The sequence below is a fragment of the Plectropomus leopardus genome, chromosome 7 (genome assembly GCF_008729295.1).
Source record: "Plectropomus leopardus isolate mb chromosome 7, YSFRI_Pleo_2.0, whole genome shotgun sequence".
NCBI lineage: Eukaryota > Metazoa > Chordata > Actinopteri > Perciformes > Serranidae > Plectropomus > Plectropomus leopardus.
This window is the reverse complement of record NC_056469.1, coordinates 14,674,720-14,695,857: the sequence shown is the minus strand read 5'-3', so window position 1 is coordinate 14,695,857 and position 21,138 is coordinate 14,674,720. Positions and strand designations below refer to the sequence as shown.

General features: G+C 38.2%; 1 protein-coding gene across 3 annotated transcripts in view; it reads left to right on the top strand.

The window, feature by feature from the left end:
- Nucleotides 1-21,138, top strand: part of tmem65 (transmembrane protein 65) — a 73,976-nt gene that overhangs the window by 29,045 nt on the left and 23,793 nt on the right. The gene's annotated exons all lie outside the window — the stretch shown is intronic.

The window sequence follows — 21,138 nt, the reverse complement described above, 5'->3', positions numbered from 1 at the left end:
ATCCCAAGTTTCTGGAGCAACCACTCTGAAATTCTTTAGTATAGATGGCAAGTCCTGCATTTTGTATGAATTGTCTGGCATGTGCAGTCTTACAATTAAAATATAAAAAAATAGTTACATATGCCGGTATGTCTATGGTCTTAAACATTTTCAAAATCAGTTAAGATATGAAAATTCTCTGGTGTGCACCAGGAATCATGGGTAGCCCCAATTCCAAAAAGTTGGGATGCTGTGTAAAACACACACAAAAAGAGAATGCAGTGATATGCAAGTATTTTTAAACTATATTCAATTGAATACAGTACAGGAGGACAGTACAGTGCAGTACAGGATATTATTTTCTAACAGATAAAGTTGGTGTTTTTTTTGTAAAATGTACACTTATTTTGAATTTGATGCTTGTAAACACATTCCACCAAAAAGTTGGGGGTGCAACAAAAACCTGCAAAAGTCATGTAATGCTCAGACAAACAAACAAACACCTGTTTGTTTACATTCCCACAGGTAAATAGGTTAATTATTAACAGGTGATTGTATCATTATTAGTATGAAGGGAGCATCCTTGACAGGCATAGTCATTCAGTGATACCCATAGCCAACTCCAGACACACAATGAGTGTTGAATGTGGGAGAAAATAAACAAAAGAGATGAATGGCTTTTGAAAAGTCATATTTATTTTGCAAGTGCGGTAGATAGTGAATCAAAAATATTAAAGAAGTTAAAGAAAAATGACAACACATGATTCTGGACTTTTGCAGCCAAGTTTGCTGTTTTGCTGCTTTTCTCAGAGGGACAGTGGCACAAGATCAGCAACTGAATCCATGAGGGACTGAGGAGCGCCTGTAAGGTCACCTGATTTCACCATTTAATTTTATGATGAAAGACAAAACTTTAAAAACAAGTTAAATTTTCCAAATACTCTATATAGTTATTCGTTGACTAGGCAGAAAGTCTTAAGACTCCCTTCAACATTTTGTTGTATTTTATGGGGCTGTAAACTTCTGGGGCTTTCAACCTCTTTGTGTTTCTGTCATCTTTTCTGCTACTCTTAAGCTGTTTAAAAGTCTTCTCCCCAATCCTAACCGTATTTCACCTTAGAAGCTCCAAGGGCAAAGATGCTTTATAAATAATTTTCATCTTTTCCAGGATCTAGGCCTAACTTTAAAGGGAAACCATCATCATTCTAAGAATTTCCTAAATATTTCATCACCAGGAGCAACTCTTTGTACTGGGAAGCTTTGTGAATATGGCCTTTGGTCGATTGATTGATTGGTTGGTGATATTCTCTCATCCAGCCAAATTCTCATTGGCCGGACAATCACTGGTGTTACTTTAAATAAGGCCATGTGTCCACAAAGCGTTTCTTTTCCCAACTGAAAACACCAGTTGTTGTTGTATAATGCTTATATTTGTCCTCTTTGATGGTTTGTCTTTGTTGTATTTGTCCCACTCTCTGTGATTTGATGGGTTTATTTTACTAAGTATTCAAAAAAACTCATCAGCTCAAGGCTAAATTACAAAGTCTCTGAGAAGAATAGGATCTCCCCGGAGATCTTGTTGAAATGACATGATGGCTGAAATTAGCTTTTGGGCTAAAAATGAACTTAACTTTCATAGTGTCCAGATTGTCAGTTTTTTCTCATTTGTCCTTTGCAACATTTATGGGTGGAACAGACTTGTGAATGCAGTTCAGGTGGGAAAGCGGTACAGTGCTCCGTTTTTTTTTGTTTTTTTTTGTTTTTTTTTCTTTCTCAGATTTATTACATTTGAAATCACATTTATTTTTAACTTGAGGCATTTCATGTTCCCAATCTGACTTTACTAACCCTAGAGCCCTGTGACAGGAAAAAACAGACAGACAGACAAACAAAAAAGGCTTTGGTTGACACATAACGCTCCTACATAGAGTAAACTCGCTGCACTGTGGAAATTTAGTTAATCTAGAGATAAGGTGCAGATTTGTTTCCCCCATCGACCAACAGATTGGTTGAAGAGAGGGTTGAAATTCAGTTGACGAAGATTTTCTTTGGTTGATTACAGCCCTAGTTTTCTGATTTGTAGAGAAAGGGGAACTATCTAAACTTATTGAAACACACTACATGAAATTCATGATTATTGATGCCTTTTGTACATTTTGAGAGTGAAAAAACAAATTATTTATTTGTTTTTTCTATATTGTTTCAGTTTCTCTCCAATGTGTTGCTATATGGATGTGTAGGTTACTCTGTATATTGATGGTTGCCTACTGTGGCCAAAAGCAATTAAATAAAATCAGGAAGGATAAATAAATTATATGGTTGTGTTACATTTTGACTGTGCCAAGTTCACTCTTTCCCTTGGTAAGAATCAAACAATTCTGCAGTGTTAAGATTGGGAACTTTGGGTGCAGTGTGGTGATCTTTTGTTTTTGATTCTTACCTTTATTTGATTTTTGATCCTGCACCGGTAGAAGTCCTTTGGATGTGTGTGTCCTCCTACCATGTTTACGCTTTCCCTTAGCCTACAGTCTTAGTGCTAACTTAATGTGCACTAATGTTCATTCACTTAAGTAGACAAAGAGTAAAAGGGGAAAGTGAGAACCTCAAACAACTGTGCAACAACACTGTTATTGATCCAGGTGCAAGCTGTTTTTAAAAATTCTAACTGTAAAGCAACAAAGCCTATTGTGGCTTAAAAATGTGTTAAACTGACATCACTTTAACTTTGCTATAATGGTCAATTGACCGTTAATGTTAATATTGAAGAAAAAGAAGCAGAAACATGCAGAGATTAGCTTTAAAATATGTGAATATTAATATGAGGAATTGTTTCATCCTCAGTAGGACACATTTTCACTGAACTCATCTAGTTATACCCCAGTGACTTCCACCTCACACAGTGTAAGGGTATTCTCTTCCAGGAATTACAATGTTGATATACTGGCCTTCCATTCCATTGCAGTGAAAGGTTTCAGAGCCCCCCGGTGGGATAGACAAGATAACAGCACATCTAAAGATAGAGAAGAAAAAGCAGAGTTATGGGTAAAAATGTGTCACGAGGCAAAAATGACGCATAGAACTGACCAGTAGTTGTAATTACAGAGTGACACTGTAGACTGGATTTAAGCATCTGATTATGGCGCCTCATTGTGTGACATTGGTTACTCTCTGTCCACAATGAATCTATCAAATGTGGCACTCCGTCACATCATGTAAACAAAGCACTAACTTATCAGCTGTACACTCAGAGAGATAACTACTGAAAAGTTGGAAGAGTCCTTACTTCCCTATTATTCATATTCACAACAACACAATTGCAAGTAACTTAAAAAATCTTATTGCTGTAGCCACCATACTATATATATCACCATCTCCACATAGTAGCCTTTTGGTAGGATTCCTGGTAGGATCTACTCTGTGCGGCTTGACGTACAACAATAATTGAGTGGAATATGTGTTTATAAATGTGAAAATACAGCACTCATATCAGCAGGCAGCAATATGCCTTAAGGCCCAGTTAAGGCTGGACTATGGACTATTTTATGCATCGGAAAGGATGTACTAGTTAAAATTATTTCTGTTAGAGAAAAACTTGTAGTGTTATTCAAATTGCACTAATTTTACTGTTAAGCTGTTTTGTTGGACTGTAGATTTGGGTTGGGTTTTGAGGTTTGTTACTGTAACAAAGAGTAACTGTTTTGTTACTCCTCTTAAAAGTGACTTGAATTTAACATTGTTTTATCTATTTTGCTGTTGGATTGCTAAATGTAGATTGCACTACATTCCTTTTACTTGAGTGGAACAAGCTCCTGCATTAATTTTATTTTGGAGAGACTTTATATCTGACTCTAAAACACAGATTAAATTAAATATACGCCAATACCAATATGATCCGATATGTCCATTAAAGGCTATCGACCCATGATATTGGTGAACCGTTATATATCAGTCGGGCTGTAGAATATATGGAATACTGAGAAATATTTCAATCGTAATGCTTTGTATATTTATAATCGATAAGACTTTAAAATTCTTGTGCAGACCTTGCTATCTCCCACTCTGAACAACTAGCTGCATTAAATCATGATGTGATGGAGAAAAGAGAAGTTTTTGTGGGTGATTCCTCATGTCAACCCTGTGAATCAGATGTTCATTTTCCACTACAGAACTTTAAACATGATCATTAGCAATAAAATAGGACCAGGACTTAAGACAAAATTTTAGCTCAAAACAGCGCACTGTATCACAGTGTGTCACAAAGCTTCACTTGGCAGTTGGACAGTGCAATAGTATACAGTGCAATCAAACTAATTGAGCCAATGGTGCTCAGTTATATCATGTCCAGTTAGAGCTGATAGCTATTGATGATGCTATTACTGTTACAAATGTAGGTTGCTGTTAGGGAAATATGTAGATATCAAGTGCATAAATTTCCTGTAACATACAGAAGCAATATATAAATTCAAACCCAACATATGTCACAAGGTGCTCTTACATGGGATTAGCGTTGCCATTGTCATAAAGGGAAATTTCCAATGTGGATCTCAGCACGATCAAGCCGATTGTGGCAGCAGTCTTTCCTGTTGGTGATGTGACAGTGTTGATCTTATATGGCTTTTGGAGGTCCAGTCTCCACCATGGTTCGTGATCATTTTTGTGTGGGAACAGGAGAGTTTTTCTCCATAGATGCTTGCACGATTTCCATCAATGGCCCTTTCAGGGACACCATGCCACCCCAGGGAGGACTGAGTCACTTTTCCACCTCTGGCGATATTGGTAGCTGCACAGAGTTACAACACTTGTTATTAACAGTAGTTTGAGGAAGGCACAGAAGTGATCCATGTATTGATCTGACCAAAGCCACCAAAGAAGAGGCAGGCAGCATAATGTTGAAGAGATTATGTGGTAAAAATCACCAGTTGCAGCTGGCTGGCCAGTGACTTCCACCTCACACAGCGTCAGGTATTCTTTTTTTCCAGGAATCGAAATGGTTATGTACCGGCCTTCCATTCCATTACACTGTAAGGTTTCGGAGGCCCCAGCTCCAACAGACTTGATGACCGCGCATCTGATAAAAAAAATGAAAAGCAGAATTATGAGTGAAAGTATGTTACTGATTGAAACCTCTTCAAAAACTCATCAGTATATGCAGTTATATACTGATGATGCTATTTCTGTGAGTGAAATATGGATTTCTGCTCGAGAATTATGTAGATATCCAGTGCAGTGATTTCATGTAACTCACACAATTAATGTATAAATTCAACCGTAATATATGACAGAAATTACTCTTACATGGGATTAGCGTTGCCATTGTCATGAGGGAAATTTCCGACGCGGATCTCAGCACCATTGAGCCTTGTGGCAGCAGTCTTTCCTGTTGGTGACTGTGACAGTGTTGATCTTGTATGGCTTTTGGAGGTCCAGTCTCCACCATGGTTTGTGATCCTTTTGTGTGTGGGAACAGGAGTTTTCTCCATAGATGCTTGCACGATTTCCATCAATGGCCCTTTCAGGGACACCATGCCACCCCAGGGAGGACTGAGTCACTTTTCCACCTCTGGCGATATTGGTAGCTGCACAGAGTTACAACACTTGTTATTAACAGTAGTTTGAGGAAGGCACAGAAGTGATCCATGTATTGATCTGACCAAAGCCACCAAAGAAGAGGCAGGCAGCATAATGTTGAAGAGATTATGTGGTAAAAATCACCAGTTGCAGCTGGCTGGCCAGTGACTTCCACCTCACACAGCGTCAGGTATTCTTTTTTTCCAGGAATCGAAATGGTTATGTACCGGCCTTCCATTCCATTACACTGTGAAAGGTTTCGGAGGCCCCAGCTCCAACAGACTTGATGACCGCACATCTGATAAAAAAAATGAAAAGCAGAATTATGAGTGAAAGTATGTTACTGATTGAAACCTCTTCAAAGAACTCATCAGTATATGCAGTTATATACTGATGATGCTATTTCTGTGAGTGAAATATGGATTTCTGCTCGAGAATTATGTAGATATCCAGTGCAGTGATTTCATGTAACTCACACAATTAATGTATAAATTCAACCGTAATATATGACAGAAATTACTCTTACATGGGATTAGCGTTGCCATTGTCATGAAGGGAATTTCCGACGCGGATCTCAGCACCATTGAGCCTATTGTGGCAGCAGTCTTTCCTGTTGGTGACTGTGACAGTGTTGATCTTGTATGGCTTTTGGAGGTCCAGTCTCCACCATGGTTTGTGATCCTTTTTGTGTGTGGGAACAGGAGTTTTTCTCCATAGATGCTTGCACGATTTCCATCAATGGCCCTTTCAGGGACACCATGCCACCCCAGGGAGGACTGAGTCACTTTTCCACCTCTGGCGATATTGGTAGCTGCACAGAGTTACAACACTTGTTATTAACAGTAGTTTGAGGAAGGCACAGAAGTGATCCATGTATTGATCTGACCAAAGCCACCAAAGAAGAGGCAGGCAGCATAATGTTGAAGAGATTATGTGGTAAAAATCACCAGTTGCAGCTGGCTGGCCAGTGACTTCCACCTCACACAGCGTCAGGTATTCTTTTTTTCCAGGAATCGAAATGGTTATGTACCGGCCTTCCATTCCATTACACTGTGAAAGGTTTCGGAGGCCCCAGCTCCAACAGACTTGATGACCGCGCATCTGATAAAAAAAATGAAAAGCAGAATTATGAGTGAAAGTATGTGTTACTGATTGAAACCTCTTCAAAGAACTCATCAGTATATGCAGTTATATACTGATGATGATGCTATTTCTGTGAGTGAAATATGGATTTCTGCTCGAGAATTATGTAGATATCCAGTGCAGTGATGTCATGTAACTCACACAATTAATGTATAAATTCAACCGTAATATATGACAGAAATTACTCTTACATGGGATTAGCGTTGCCATTGTCATGAAGGGAATTTCCGACGCGGATCTCAGCACCATTGAGCCTATTGTGGCAGCAGTCTTTCCTGTTGGTGACTGTGACAGTGTTGATCTTGTATGGCTTTTGGAGGTCCAGTCTCCACCATGGTTTGTGATCATTTTGTGTGTGGGAACAGGAGTTTTCTCCATAGATGCTTGCACGATTTCCATCAATGGCCCTTTCAGGGACACCATGCCACCCCAGGGAGGACTGAGTCACTTTTCCACCTCTGGCGATATTGGTAGCTGCACAGAGTTACAACGCTTGTTATTAACAGTAGTTTGAGGAAGGCACAGAAGTGATCCATGTATTGATCTGACCAAAGCCACCAAAGAAGAGGCAGGCAGCATAATGTTGAAGAGATTATGTGGTAAAAATCACCAGTTGCAGCTGGCTGGCCAGTGACTTCCACCTCACACAGCGTCAGGTATTCTTTTTTTCCAGGAATCGAAATGGTTATGTACCGGCCTTCCATTCCATTACACTGTAAGGTTTCGGAGGCCCCAGCTCCAACAGACTTGATGACCGCACATCTGATAAAAAAAATGAAAAGCAGAATTATGAGTGAAAGTATGTTACTGATTGAAACCTCTTCAAAGAACTCATCAGTATATGCGTTATATACTGATGATGCTATTTCTGTGAGTGAAATATGGATTTCTGCTCGAGAATTATGTAGATATCCAGTGCAGTGATTTCATGTAACTCACACAATTAATGTATAAATTCAACCGTAATATATGACAGAAATTACTCTTACATGGGATTAGCGTTGCCATTGTCATGAAGGGAATTTCCGACGCGGATCTCAGCACCATTGAGCCTATTGTGGCAGCAGTCTTTCCTGTTGGTGACTGTGACAGTGTTGATCTTGTATGGCTTTTGGAGGTCCAGTCTCCACCATGGTTTGTGATCCTTTTGTGTGTGGGAACAGGAGTTTTCTCCATAGATGCTTGCACGATTTCCATCAATGGCCCTTTCAGGGACACCATGCCACCCCAGGGAGGACTGAGTCACTTTTCCACCTCTGGCGATATTGGTAGCTGCACAGAGTTACAACACTTGTTATCAAAAATAGTTTTTTGTTGGTATAGGAATTTTGTCACCAATTTTTTTCCATATTTCCATTAGTGGCACTTTCAGGGTTTCCTTGACATACCAGGGAAGACTTTGTCACTTTTCCAACTTTGGTGATATTATGAGCTCAACAAAATTATAATAGTCTTAAACATGTATTACAAATTATAATTTATGGATGTTAAGGCCCAGATGTGTTGATCTGTTCAAAGCTCCTAAAGAAACAGTTGTAAGCATACTTCATTAAACTCTCCCTGTGACTATTAAAGAAATCGCCTCCAATAGGGCTGGTTGATAAAACCATAACGATAACTTTTCTCATTGAAAAACGAGAGGCTGCTGATCGAATATTGATAGAATGCATTCCAGCCATTTTGTTAACAAACAACACAGCCAATAATAAAAAAAATAGCTCTGCGGAACCAAATGCAGTGATGACTTTGACTCTAGAATACAGTGTGACAACTGAGTTGTTTGCGCTTCCTCAGTGTTTCATTTTTGCCGATTAAACAGCTGATGGTCCGACAACAGTGCAGTGAGAAACACAAACAAACAGCTGGGCCTTGAAACAGTCAAATTTGCAGAGGTGGAAATTGCCCACTTAAGATGGAATTACTTTTTTTTAAAAAAACAGCACGCATCACTCTGTGTCTCATCCTGCCGCTTGCGCTGTGTTCTCGTTACGATTACCAAGGGCAGATGTAATTTTTTGGGGGCCTGGGGCCACAGGCACATTACCTTGTTTTCATCCTTTCCCTATCTGGGAATGTTGGCAAGCTGTTGGCAGCTATAGGAGAAGTAGGCCTACTCAGAAGTTGTTTTTTTTTCTGAGTAAAATGATTATTAGCACAGACATTTCACAGAAGATTCACAGGAGCTCAAGTCACGCCGGATTTCCACCAGATCTGTGTGCTGTCCAGCTCCGCTCTGTCACGTCAGAGGGAGCAAATAGATTGTACTATAGTCTGTGTGTGAATTTCCACTGGCTCTGCTGCGTCGCGGATCGACTCCGTCTCAGCTCTGGCAAGAATAGGAGGCTCGTGGATCAGATATGCAAGCCTCCTGTTTTTGCCGGACACCGGATCACACGCGTAAATTTAGCCGAATTTAACAAGACAGAATAAAACACTCCATGTTTACATCTGATCGTGTCTCACTTTACTCCATCAATAGAACATCAAAATGAGCAGATCCAGGCCTGCAGTCAGGTTTTCGGAGGTCATTACCGGCAACACAGGAAAGAGAAGTTAAGTATGTAGATTGAAAACCACAAAATTATGTATGACACCACAAATCCTTTTATAAGGACAACCATGGAAAGGAAATGGTGAGGAGCAATTTATTGGGAGTTATGGGAGTGAATTGGCACCATGATAATTAATCCACAGACTGAATGGAGTTATTACTTTTTCTTCTGTGCTGATATTATGTGTGTGATTCTGTAATTACTGCGAGAACTCCTCGGTCATGTGCTGCGCCATGCTGGACTCAACGCAACCGGTGGGGATTGAAGGATGACGGAGCACGGAGCAAAACCGCAGCAGAGCCTTAACGCAACGCACATGCAACTGTTGGAAATCTGGGGTCAGAGTCCTGCAGTTAGGAGAGGTTGGCCTATTATCAGTACAATGTGTTTAAATTTACTGAAGTTTGTTGAAGATGGAGCTTTAGATTTTTCATATAATACTGGAAAGTTTCATAAATAATATTAAATCATGTGTTTATTTCACCCCATCACACCATGGTCACATGAAACTGTGTCAGTGTGAAGGCAAAACTATGAGGGCAAAAAACAAACCACCACAAAAAAATAAAAAAAGCAGAAAGCAAAAAAATCGTTCATTAATCGTAATCAAAGTAAAATGTTCGATTATTTTTGGTATAAGGTTCAGACCTTTGCTGGGAGAAAATTTTAGTAGATGGGCTTCTTTGAATTTTAGTTGAATAGGTCCGCCAGTTGGTGATGTCTGTTCTACAGTATATTTGTCATGTTCAATGTCTGACAGAAAATAAATATTTAAACCAAAATGAACCATATGATACCTAAATATCTCACATAGGAGTAAAGGGAACCTTTACGCTAGACAGAAATAGTGATTTAATATATATTGAGATATATTTCGATGTCAACTGATATGAAAAAAATATTGTGGTAAGACTTTTTCCATATTGCCCAGCCCTAACCTCCAGATACATTCTTACTAAAAAAAAAAGCATGAAAAAATTGTAATATCTGTAATTTAATTGAAGTGATTAAAGGAATAACCTCACCTAAATGGCCACTTGTTTGTCCCAGAAAAGCCAACAGGACAAAAACCACAGCTGGAGTCATCATCCTGTGAAGCAAGTTTGCCCTTTTCAACTTTTCATAGCATCTTATCAAACCTTAATATAAAAGCCTATGCATACATTTGTACAGAGCATTTTAAAAATATATACATAATAGGCACATTATGTCTTAACACAAACTCACTTGAAGATCAAGACAGAAGCCACACCTGAACCTACATACAATTTCTACTACGTACCGTCTCTATCTTTTCTCACACATTTCCAAATCTAGGTCATGTTTGCTTTTCTTCTTGTTTTGACTATTAATAAATTAAGAGTATTTTCACACTGGGTCCATTTCAGGCCTCCAAGCAGTATCAGAGGGACGACTCAACATTTTTTTGGGATATGTTAACACTCCAAACAAAGTCAAACTTAGATCACCTCGGGAGGTTTGACTACATCTATCTGCCTGTCTGTCTTTCCATCCGTCTGTCCGTCCATCCATCTTCTTTCGAGTATAAGCTTTCATTTTATAAAGTTTGTAACTGTTTGTCTGTGTTTAGAGTATAGTCTTTCATTTTCTAAAATGTATAATAGGGGTTGGGACCCCAATTTTGGACACCACTGGACTAAAGTGTGCAATAGCACATAGTGTGTCATAAAGAATTTTTGACATAGTTTTTTGCCCTGCAGTGTGCCTGTGAAGCCTCATGCTTTCATGTGAGCTGAAAATTGGAGAAAACCCCTCACATTTCTGTGCGTTGTAGACTGTTGTAGTTTCATGACATCTGGACGTGAAGTACATTAACTGTCATGGATCAAACTCCTTATCCCCCTGAAGACGAGGTGGTCTGAGTTTGGTTCGCTCCAGAGGGGTCTAAGTTCGTTTGGGGTGTTTCACATAGATACAAGAAGTGCTCAGTCATCGCTCTGAACCCGCTAGGAGGGCTGAAATGGACTTAATGTGAAAACACCCAAGTCAAATCCAAGTAGCAGTTCTTCCTTTCATCCTCCTTCTTAAATCTAAGTAAATCTGTTTTCAATTGTTAGTGTGGAGTCCACTCTGCAAAAATTGAAATATGCATAGGCAGATTCTACATTATATTGTACATAAAATAATTCAGTGTTGTTGAGTGTTGTTTACTTTTTAATGTTGGTTTCTTCTTATTAGTTTAGTTAGGTACAGCTAGTATTTTTTAAAGACATATAAAAATATACATAGCAATCCCTCTCTCTTATCACATTTTTCTGTAAAAATGATCACATAGAGCATTTTCAGGCTAAACATTTAACTGACACAGCTTTAGATTTAACTTATCATAATAGACATCAAGAAATAGACATCACAGTCCCAAATATAATTAACATAAGTAGTGGTTACATGTACATATACATTAGTGTTACTTAATTATATCAGTATATGTTGGTCCAATTGTGTACATGTTTCGCTATTTAACAGTAACCAAGCTATAATTTAAAATGGTACCTGATTTTGTTTGTCATGGACAAAAAAATTACATGTGGTAGAAAATAATAAAAGCATGATCAGTAATTCTACCGAAGACCTACCTATGAGCTCTCTTACCCCCTGGAAGCAGCTGTGATCTGCATGCATACACAGACGGCAATTATTTTTATACTCACGCGTGGAACTTGACAGAGGACTGTTTGATTAACTATAACACTGTTCAAACAAGTATTGTTTTAGTATCCTCTTCAAAGGCTAATTCACCTGTCACACTATATAGACTCTTTTTTTCCAAAAGACCCACCCTGTTTGCTCTTACAAGACTGAAACGCTAGAGGGCTTTTAAAACACGTTTTTTTTATAATATGAAACAGGATGTAGGTGGCATGTACCCAGTCATGGGTTTTTTTTCTTTTCATTCCAGACCAAAAAGTGTGTTTTTTTTGGGGTGAGACAAATATTGATATTGCAATATATCGTGGGACTTCCTCTTACAAGATGTTATTGATACACTGGTGCCAAATATAAATATTTTCAAACATACAAGGCTGGTACCATTTTGAATTAACAGAAACACAACTTCATGGTTCTGTTTGGTGGCACTTATTAAATAGGGGGGTAACGTAACACGTATTCATGCGAAACATTAATTGAATCGAAGTAAAATGTTCAATTAATCAATTAATCATGATATTGATTTTAGGTAGGAGGTTCGGACCTTTGCTCTGAGAAAATTTCAGTAGATGGACCTCTTTGAATTTTAGTTGAATAGGCCCGCCAGTTGGTGATGTCTGTTCTGCAATATATATTTGTCATGTTCAGTGTCTGACAGAAACTTAATACTTAAACCAAAATTAACCCTATATTTAAATATTTCACTTAGAAGTAAAAGGAAACCTAGGGATTTGATGTATACCGTGATAAATATCGTTATTGATTGATATGAAAAAAATCATCGCCCAGCCCTGCTACAGTGCAAACATTGTTCCAAGGTGTCCTGGAGGGACACCATTCACAGCCAAGTACAAGAATGACAAAGAGTGGCTGGAGGACCTGGCACAGGAACTTGTTGACAGTAAGGTGTGCTCCTCGACCAACAGTACCTGAGGGAACCACACCTGAGCATGACTGAGAGATGACTCTTTCAGAGAGTAGGGCGCTGTCAAGGATTGGCACCGATGCTGGTGCCATTGCTAGCATCTACGATGTTGCTATGATGACTGCAGCATATGTAGATGCAGCATCCTGGAGCTCCTCAAATCCTTGCTACTACTTTTTTGATATATTTTGCTCTATTTTTCATTTTTTTTGCCACTGTGGCCCCTTCTGCTGAAGCATGACTTTTCTGCGATAGAGAAGCACTTATCAACATCTGGAAAAGTTGTGTGGGTTTTGGACTAAATGCAGCAGACCACACAAGGATCCCCACAAACGGCATACGTCAAGTTGCCAGTCAGACCGGAGGGGAGAAATGAAACATACATAGGCCCAAAGGAATTCTGTCACCAGCCCTAGTTTCTTATTGCATCGCAAATAACACTGAGTCTCACTAGATAAATGTTGTTTTTTTTGCACAAGAAACTATACTGAAATAACAAGCTTTAAATATGCCGTTACACAAGTAAACACTTGAAGTCCCTTTTTTTGTGTTTGCAGGCCAATCAATTTCTTACATTAACATTAAGTCACATGATATTACATACATGCTATAACTGATCTATCATTTTTTGGACTGCTTGTACTGCAATGCTGAATTTGAAATACATGCCTAGTTATGTGTGCTTTGGAAAGTCTTCCTCCCTAATAAAAACTAACTAACTAATCTAACAATGGCCATTAACCAACACAAATAACAGAAACCCAAGCCGAAAGTTTTACACAAACAATGCACCAAGCTGTCAGGTTAAAATCAGGTTGTTGATAGCTGATAGGCTAAAAGTAGGTTACATTTGAAACGTGCCAGGCTGTTTTTGTGATAAATTAGCCAGCTGCTGATGGCAATTTCATATTTGTCATACAAATTTAAGAGGGTTATCTCTTTTCTACTTTATGTCAAGAAATGGGAATAATCTTATTCTCAAAAACATTGAATTATTTCTTTAAAGTAGATCATAAACAATAAACACAGAAAACTTTTATATAGAAGAGTTTATTAATGTGGTATAAGAGGAACTCAAACAACTGTTGAACAGCAACAACATTGTTATAAATCCAGGTGCAAATTATGTAAAATTCCTGGTGCTGTGAAGCAGCAAAATCTCTTGCAGAAAGTGGCTTAATAATGTGTTAAATTGACAATTAAACTTTGCTTCAGTGGTCAGTAGACCATTATGTATCAATATTCTATTGAGGGAAAAGAAGCAGAAACAAAGCAAAGACAAGCAAAGCTAAGGCAAAGATAGTAGTTTTAAAATGAAGTTGACATGAGTATGAAGAATTATTTCACGCTCATCCGCAGGCATATTCGATGGAATCATCTGATTCTATCCCAGTGACTTCCACTTCACACAGCGTCAGGTATTTTTTTCTCCCAGGAATCACAATGTTTACATGTTGGCCTTCCATTAAATTACATGCAAAGGTTTTGGAGGTCCCAGCTGCGATAGATGAGATGACAGCACATCTAAAGACAAAAGAGTTATCAGTAAAAGTATGTTACGAGACAAATACAATGTATAGAACTAATAAGTTGTTGTATGTAGATACTGATGATGCCTTTGATGTAAAATAATTTGGTGTGTCTATATATATATATATATATATATATATATATATATGTATGTCTAGTGCACTTATTTCCTGTAACATACACAACCAACATACACGTTCAAACCTAACATATGACAGAAATTACTCTTACATGGGATTAGCGTTGCCATTGTCATGAAGGGAATTTCCAATGCGGGATCTCAGCACCATTGAGCCTCTTGTGGCAGCAGTCTTTCCTGTTGGTGATGGTAACAGTGTTGATTTTATACTTCTTCAGGAGGTCCAGTCTCCACCATGGTTTTGTTTGTCTGTTTGTGTGGGTACAGGATTTTTGTCCCCAGTTGCTTGCGCGGTTTCCATCAATGGCCCTTATTGGAAAGCCATTCCACCCCAGGGAGGACTGGGTTACTTTTCCACCTCTGGCAATATTTAGACCTGTTTAAAGTCATTTAATGTCATATTGAAAATAAGGTAACAAAGGCACACTTATGATGTGTCTAAAACTACTAAAACCAAAATTTTAATTTATTGGGAAATTATTAATAATTTGATTGAACCTATTAAAAGTGTAATCTCACCAAAATGGCCACTTGTTTGTCCAAGGACAGCCAACAAGACAACGACAACAGATGGAGTCATCATCCTGTGGAGCAAATTGACACTTGTATGATCTTGCTTAGCCTTAATTTAAAAGCCTATGCATATATCTTCACATACACATGCATACCTACACATACAATACACAGATATTTGGGATTAGGAAGAAAGCCACACTCAAACTTCACCTATACTGTACACGCTATTTCTGTCTTTACGTGTGCGCGTGCGCGCACACACACACACACACACACACACACACACATTATCCATATATATATCTATATATGTATGTATGTATATACACAGATAGATAGATAGATAGATAGATAGATAGATAGATAGATATGTATATAGGTGTGCAGCTTTATTTTCTGAAAAAAAAGGTTGCTGTTTTATGGTCCTTTATCTCATTTTTTGCTGTCCACAGTACAGTCACTTAGAACAGGTTTAGACAAAACATTTAACGAACATATATTCAGATACAAAAAGGAAAGACAACAGGAGCGCCTCTGATGTCCCTCGAATATATTCAGATCAGCCTTCCCCTAATACAATCCCTGTCCTTATTTAGTCACCAAAACAAATAACAAACATAAAAAAGAGAAAAGGGAAACTATCAGGAAGGTTGAGAATCAGCTCACTACACTCTTTGCCCTAGCTCTGATGCACATTCAGATCTTCGGATGTGAAAAAGATTATTTTTACAGAAAATTATTTTTATGATTATTTAGTTGCCATAGCTAAGCTGTAGTGTAAAGATGTACCAAATTTAGTTCAGTTTTATTGACAAAATTGCATACTGAAAATAAAAGAAAGAATAAATTTGATCAATAATTTTACCAGTGACCTACCTGAAAGCTCTCGATCACTGGAAGCAGCTGTGATTTGCATGGATGCATAGAGAATTCATTTTTATACTTTTGGGCAAAGCATGATTGATAAGAGCTGGACTGAAGTCCACCCTGGTCAAATAAAAAGTGTTGTGCTAGTTGGCGTCCTCCAATGACACACACCCTGTGATTAAACAAATAGAGTATGTGGGAAAAAAAAGAAGAATCTATGTAAAAGTACATTCTTGATAAAAGCTCTGTTTTCACTGTCTTTTTCTCTGAACACACCTTGTGAAATTCCTTTTTTTATGTTGTCTCTCATTTTGTCTGCTGTGTGTGTATCACTTACGCCATAATGCTCAGATTTGAGTGGTAGATTTAATGCATTTTTTTTCGAGTTTCCTGGTTGGCTAAATAAGTGCAGCAAGTACTGCACTGGTAAAAATAACAGCAGTCCGTCAAAATCAAAAATTATTAGTTTGTTTATAAGATATAGCTCTTGGTTGGGACAGCGTCTTGGTCTGGACACATGCAACGGAGAAGGATGGCAAAAAAAACAAGAGGGACACATTTTGGTCATGATCCTTTTAGAGGATGCAGTTTATGTGATTTTGCAGTGTTTTGCTGCATTGTCTGTTTGGTTGTGTTCTCCATATTGGCAGTGTGTGTGACTACGTTGCATATGTGTTACGAAGATGTTTTCTTTTCTTTATTTAAGCTGTCAGGTCCACACCGTATTATAGTTTTAGTTAACCTAATCCACTTGAAATCCACTTTTAAACCTAGTTTATTTAGGACCATAATCTTTTCTCTGAACTAAACTACACCTTTCAAAGCAGGTACAAGAAGCAAATTTAAAACATTTTTATGACAAGCCCTAAGTGTGATGCCTGCAGTCAGATTTTAATTTTGTTCATGGGTAATATGGAAGCAGTTAAGATGATAACATTTCAATCAGAATTCTTACAATAAGATAGATTGACAGTTTGCTGAACTCAAGATTAACATACCCTGGTAAGACCATCCTAATGACATGAGCTCAGCAATCTGTCTCTGTCATCAGTCTGGACTCTTTGCCACCCCAAACACTTTATAGAAATTACAATCTATTCGGGCCAATCACGGATCCACATTGTAGTTGACAATGCGTCGATGCATTGTACTTGATGACTCAACAACAGTAATGGTGGTTCCTGAAGCAACAAGCGCTGACCCTAACGTTAGTGGAGTTAACACAGCAATAAGTAAAATTATTGCTGAAATGAAGTGAAAGAAAAACCCCATGGATGCACTTGCAGAGTTTTTTTTAAAGAAAGAGATTTCTGTGGTTTTCTGACTGTATTTGACAAAAGCTCGATTTATCAACTGGCTCCACTGGTGATGAAGATGTGCCCTGGTACAAATAAAATAATTCCATTAATGGAGGACCAGCTACGAAGGGCTGCAAAGCTTGGGAACAGTCAAGCTGTGTTCACAATGCCACAGACATACAACAAGGATGCTGCTAGCTGGTATTTGGCAGGTTAGAGGCCTGGGTGCTGAATGAGAAATGGTGAATTATGCTGGCAATGCTTAGTGTATCACGAAAACCTCGAGAATTGTTGTCGACAAGGTACATGTCACATATAAATGGTAAATATAAATAAGTGGTATTTTTTTTTAGACCGTTACTGTCAACATATTTGTGTAGCAGAAGAGCAGATGCTAATGCTCAAGATTAGCTGAAGCAGTTTGTCTGTCAAGGCAAGTACTCCTGCCCTCTGAAAGTTTCTGGGGTGGCAGCAAGTCCAGGCTGATAGAGAGAAACAAAATGTGAGCTGACATTATTAGCATGGTCTTACTATACTAAGATTAATACTGGATGTACAGTATTAAGACATTTGGATTTCATGCTTTCAAGATTGCATCTAATGTTTTTCAGTGTTACTCAAGGCTTCAATCCGTTGACGCCACGACCATGGTAACACGCGTTTTGTGTAATTCGAGATTTTTTGGCTGCTGTTACCTACAGACTGCACGACCACATAGTATTGGCTGCCACCTGTAGAGAAGTTATTTAAGAGACCTGGCTCTCTCACTCTCTCTCTGATCAGACGGTAAAACTATACAGTGCTGATCAAATATAAATCAAGATAATAATACTGCACTACCTTTTCTTGACTCAAATGTTATCTAAAACATATTTTAGTGGACTGTTTAGCTGTAATTGTGAGAGTTTGTGAACAGGAAGTGGGCCCCATACTGATATCAAACTGTAGAACTTAGAGCTGATCCGGTATAAACCAAGATTCTGCTATTTGCGTTGCCTCACATGTTTTCTAAAACATGTTTTAGCACACCATTTAACTGTTATACAAGATCGTTTGCTACCAGCCAGATGCCATTGTGCCAAACGGACAAGTTTACAGTATGTCAACCATCAGCAGAAGTGGTTTTTGGTCCTGTGCAGAGCACTGCATTTTGGTAGTTGTAGATTTTCTACCTCTTGAGAAAAAGAAAATACCACATTGTCCTCTGATTTATCTGGTAATATAGCACCGATTTCAAAAGTATTTGCATCTTCCTACTCTATAGACAGTCTAGTGTCATGAAAGACCATCTTTTCATTGGTGAAATATGTCTTCAAGCAAATCAGGTGACCTCCAATTTTTTTTTTTTTTAAAGATTATTTTTTGGGGCAGCTTCCCTTTATTGGTAGGATAGTTTGAGAGTGACAGGAAAGGTGGGAGAGAGAAGGGGCAATGACACGCAACAAAGGGCCACAGGCTGGACTCGAAAACGGGCCGCTGCAGAAGCCTCAGCCATATGGGGCGCACACTCTAGCAGTTGAGCTAGAGGTTGCCCCATAACCTCCAATTTTGACTGTGGACGCTATGCTTAAATTGGCACGCAGCACATTGTTGATCCTGAGGAATTTGTCCTATTTTGTGGCAAGAAGGTATTTTTAAAGCCAAACAGGAGCATATGCAAAACATAAAAAAATTATATATATTTTTTTAATATTTAGAATTTTTAATGTCAGGCTTTGCTGCGGTCTTACCAGCTTTGCACTCTTACCAGCTTTGCGCTGGCATGAAATATAAGGGCCCTTGGATGATAAAATTATCTTGAGGTTGGACTCCGGAGCAGATACTATCTATGCCATCTGTAGGAAGGAGGAAGTTAATACTTATCAAATCCTACCTCATTTTTTACAATTTTTACACACACACACACACACACACACACACACACACACACACAAACGGAAGGTTCCCACCACTGCTGTAAATGTGAACACTAGTTTACAATCAGCATCTTTGTTGTTGTTGTTTGTTGGTTAATTGTCACATACTGTTGAATGAATTGTTATATTAGTACTTTACAAAAGAACTTTGATAGTACTTGTGTTTTCATGTCTTTTATAAAAATGAACATGGTATTGTGTGATAGAAGATATTTTTTCTCCATTAACGAATATTATAAAGCTCAAAAAATACACTCTCACTGCTCTCTGAAACATTCATTAAGAATGAATTGCCCCTTCATTAATGTCAGCTAGGCTATTTATACATTCTGAATACATCTGTTTTCCATACTTTGGTACAGACGCTTGTTATGAGAGGATTCTTGGCGAGGTCAAAACTGACCGTGGACCATACTGTGAAGGTACAAAACATAATCAATTTGTAAAGGTTTGAGTTGAGTAGTGGCTATGAAACAACCTTCAGACTTCACACTCTCTAGAGTGCTGATTTTATCTCTGCAATTACATAAGATGCAGTAGGTTAGAGGCTATGTGATTAAAATGTTAAATTTACAAGGGAGCACAGAGGGCAGACCTCTGCCAAGGCCTCTGTGCAAAATATAACACAATAGCTAGACTTTACACCACATGAGCAAAGTTTTGCCTGTTAGCATCAGTGGGGGGAAGTACATGAGGTGACTAAAATCAGTCGTGATAAATTGCATAAAAACTGTCTTCAAACGGCTTTACAGTTTGCCAATTTATTTAAAGAATATGACAAAAAGTAATTGGAAGAACTATAGCCAGAGGAATCCATTTTTCAATTTCCAGCAGAGTATAGGGGAGATAAGGGGAACTCCAGGAAAATTTAAATTTGATCTTGATGATTCTGTCGCCATGAAAGCTGTATGGACAGTTTGAAGTTTGGAATAAGCCCTTTAGTTCATGGTTAGCTGGAGTTAAAAGAGCAGTCATGTAAACTGTGGCCACTGAACTGCACAAGTCAGTGATGCTTTCTGTCAAAGAATACCAAAGAAGGAAAGTGTTGGACAAATGATAAGCTTTCCCTGGACAGAGTTCACTGCTATTGTTAGGGTTGAGTTCTTGTTTTTCTGCAGAGTCACAACCAAACCAAACAGCAGGACTTTATACAACACCAAGACGGAGTGCTCTTCAAAATAAAGTTGCCCCTAAATGAAAGTCTGTGTTAAAGATATGACATGAGTGGGCGTTTCAGGTACTCAAACAGCAAGATTGAAAATTCTCCATATGTACTGAGGGGTGCTGCAGCAGAACAAAAGCGTGAGAAAAGAAATAGATGGTACTCAGCTGCGATTATGCTTTAAGCAAATATTTTTCTGCAGATCACTCACTGAACTAGCATGAACTTCACTTGAACTTCAACTACTAGAATAGACTAAATTTTCCTGAGGCAATCGGTGACATATAAAATTTTTTCACGGCACCAACTCTATAATACATTGTATATCTTATCTACACACACACACACACACACACACACAGTGAATCTACCGGCATGTAAAGGGATGAATACATTACTCTAAATATTTACATTCTGATAGCCTTTTTGGTCTGAAAATGGAGTTGCTTGATATTTTTGACACTATTTCCACAAAAGGTCGAGGTTGAAACTGAAAGGTTTTTTGTATTTTATTTTCAATGATGAAACCCATTCCAGTTTAGGAAAAACATGTTTTGAGGTGACGACTGTGCCACACATAAAATATGATATAACTTACCCACTAAGGACTTTTAAGTTTTTCACAGCAGTTATTAATACATTTTCTGTCACACGTTGTTTTAAGAATATGGATTAGACTAAGATCTGCACGCTTAGGTCAATTGCAGCTGTTTTTATACCTCCACTTCAGTGACAGCGGTGGCCAAAAGAATGTTTTTCGGTTTGTAATCCTATTCTCATGAACACAATCTTTCAAGAACAGTTTAAGGGAATTTCTTCAAATTTGGCACAATTGTTCACTTGGACTCAGCAGTGAACTGATTAGATTTTGGT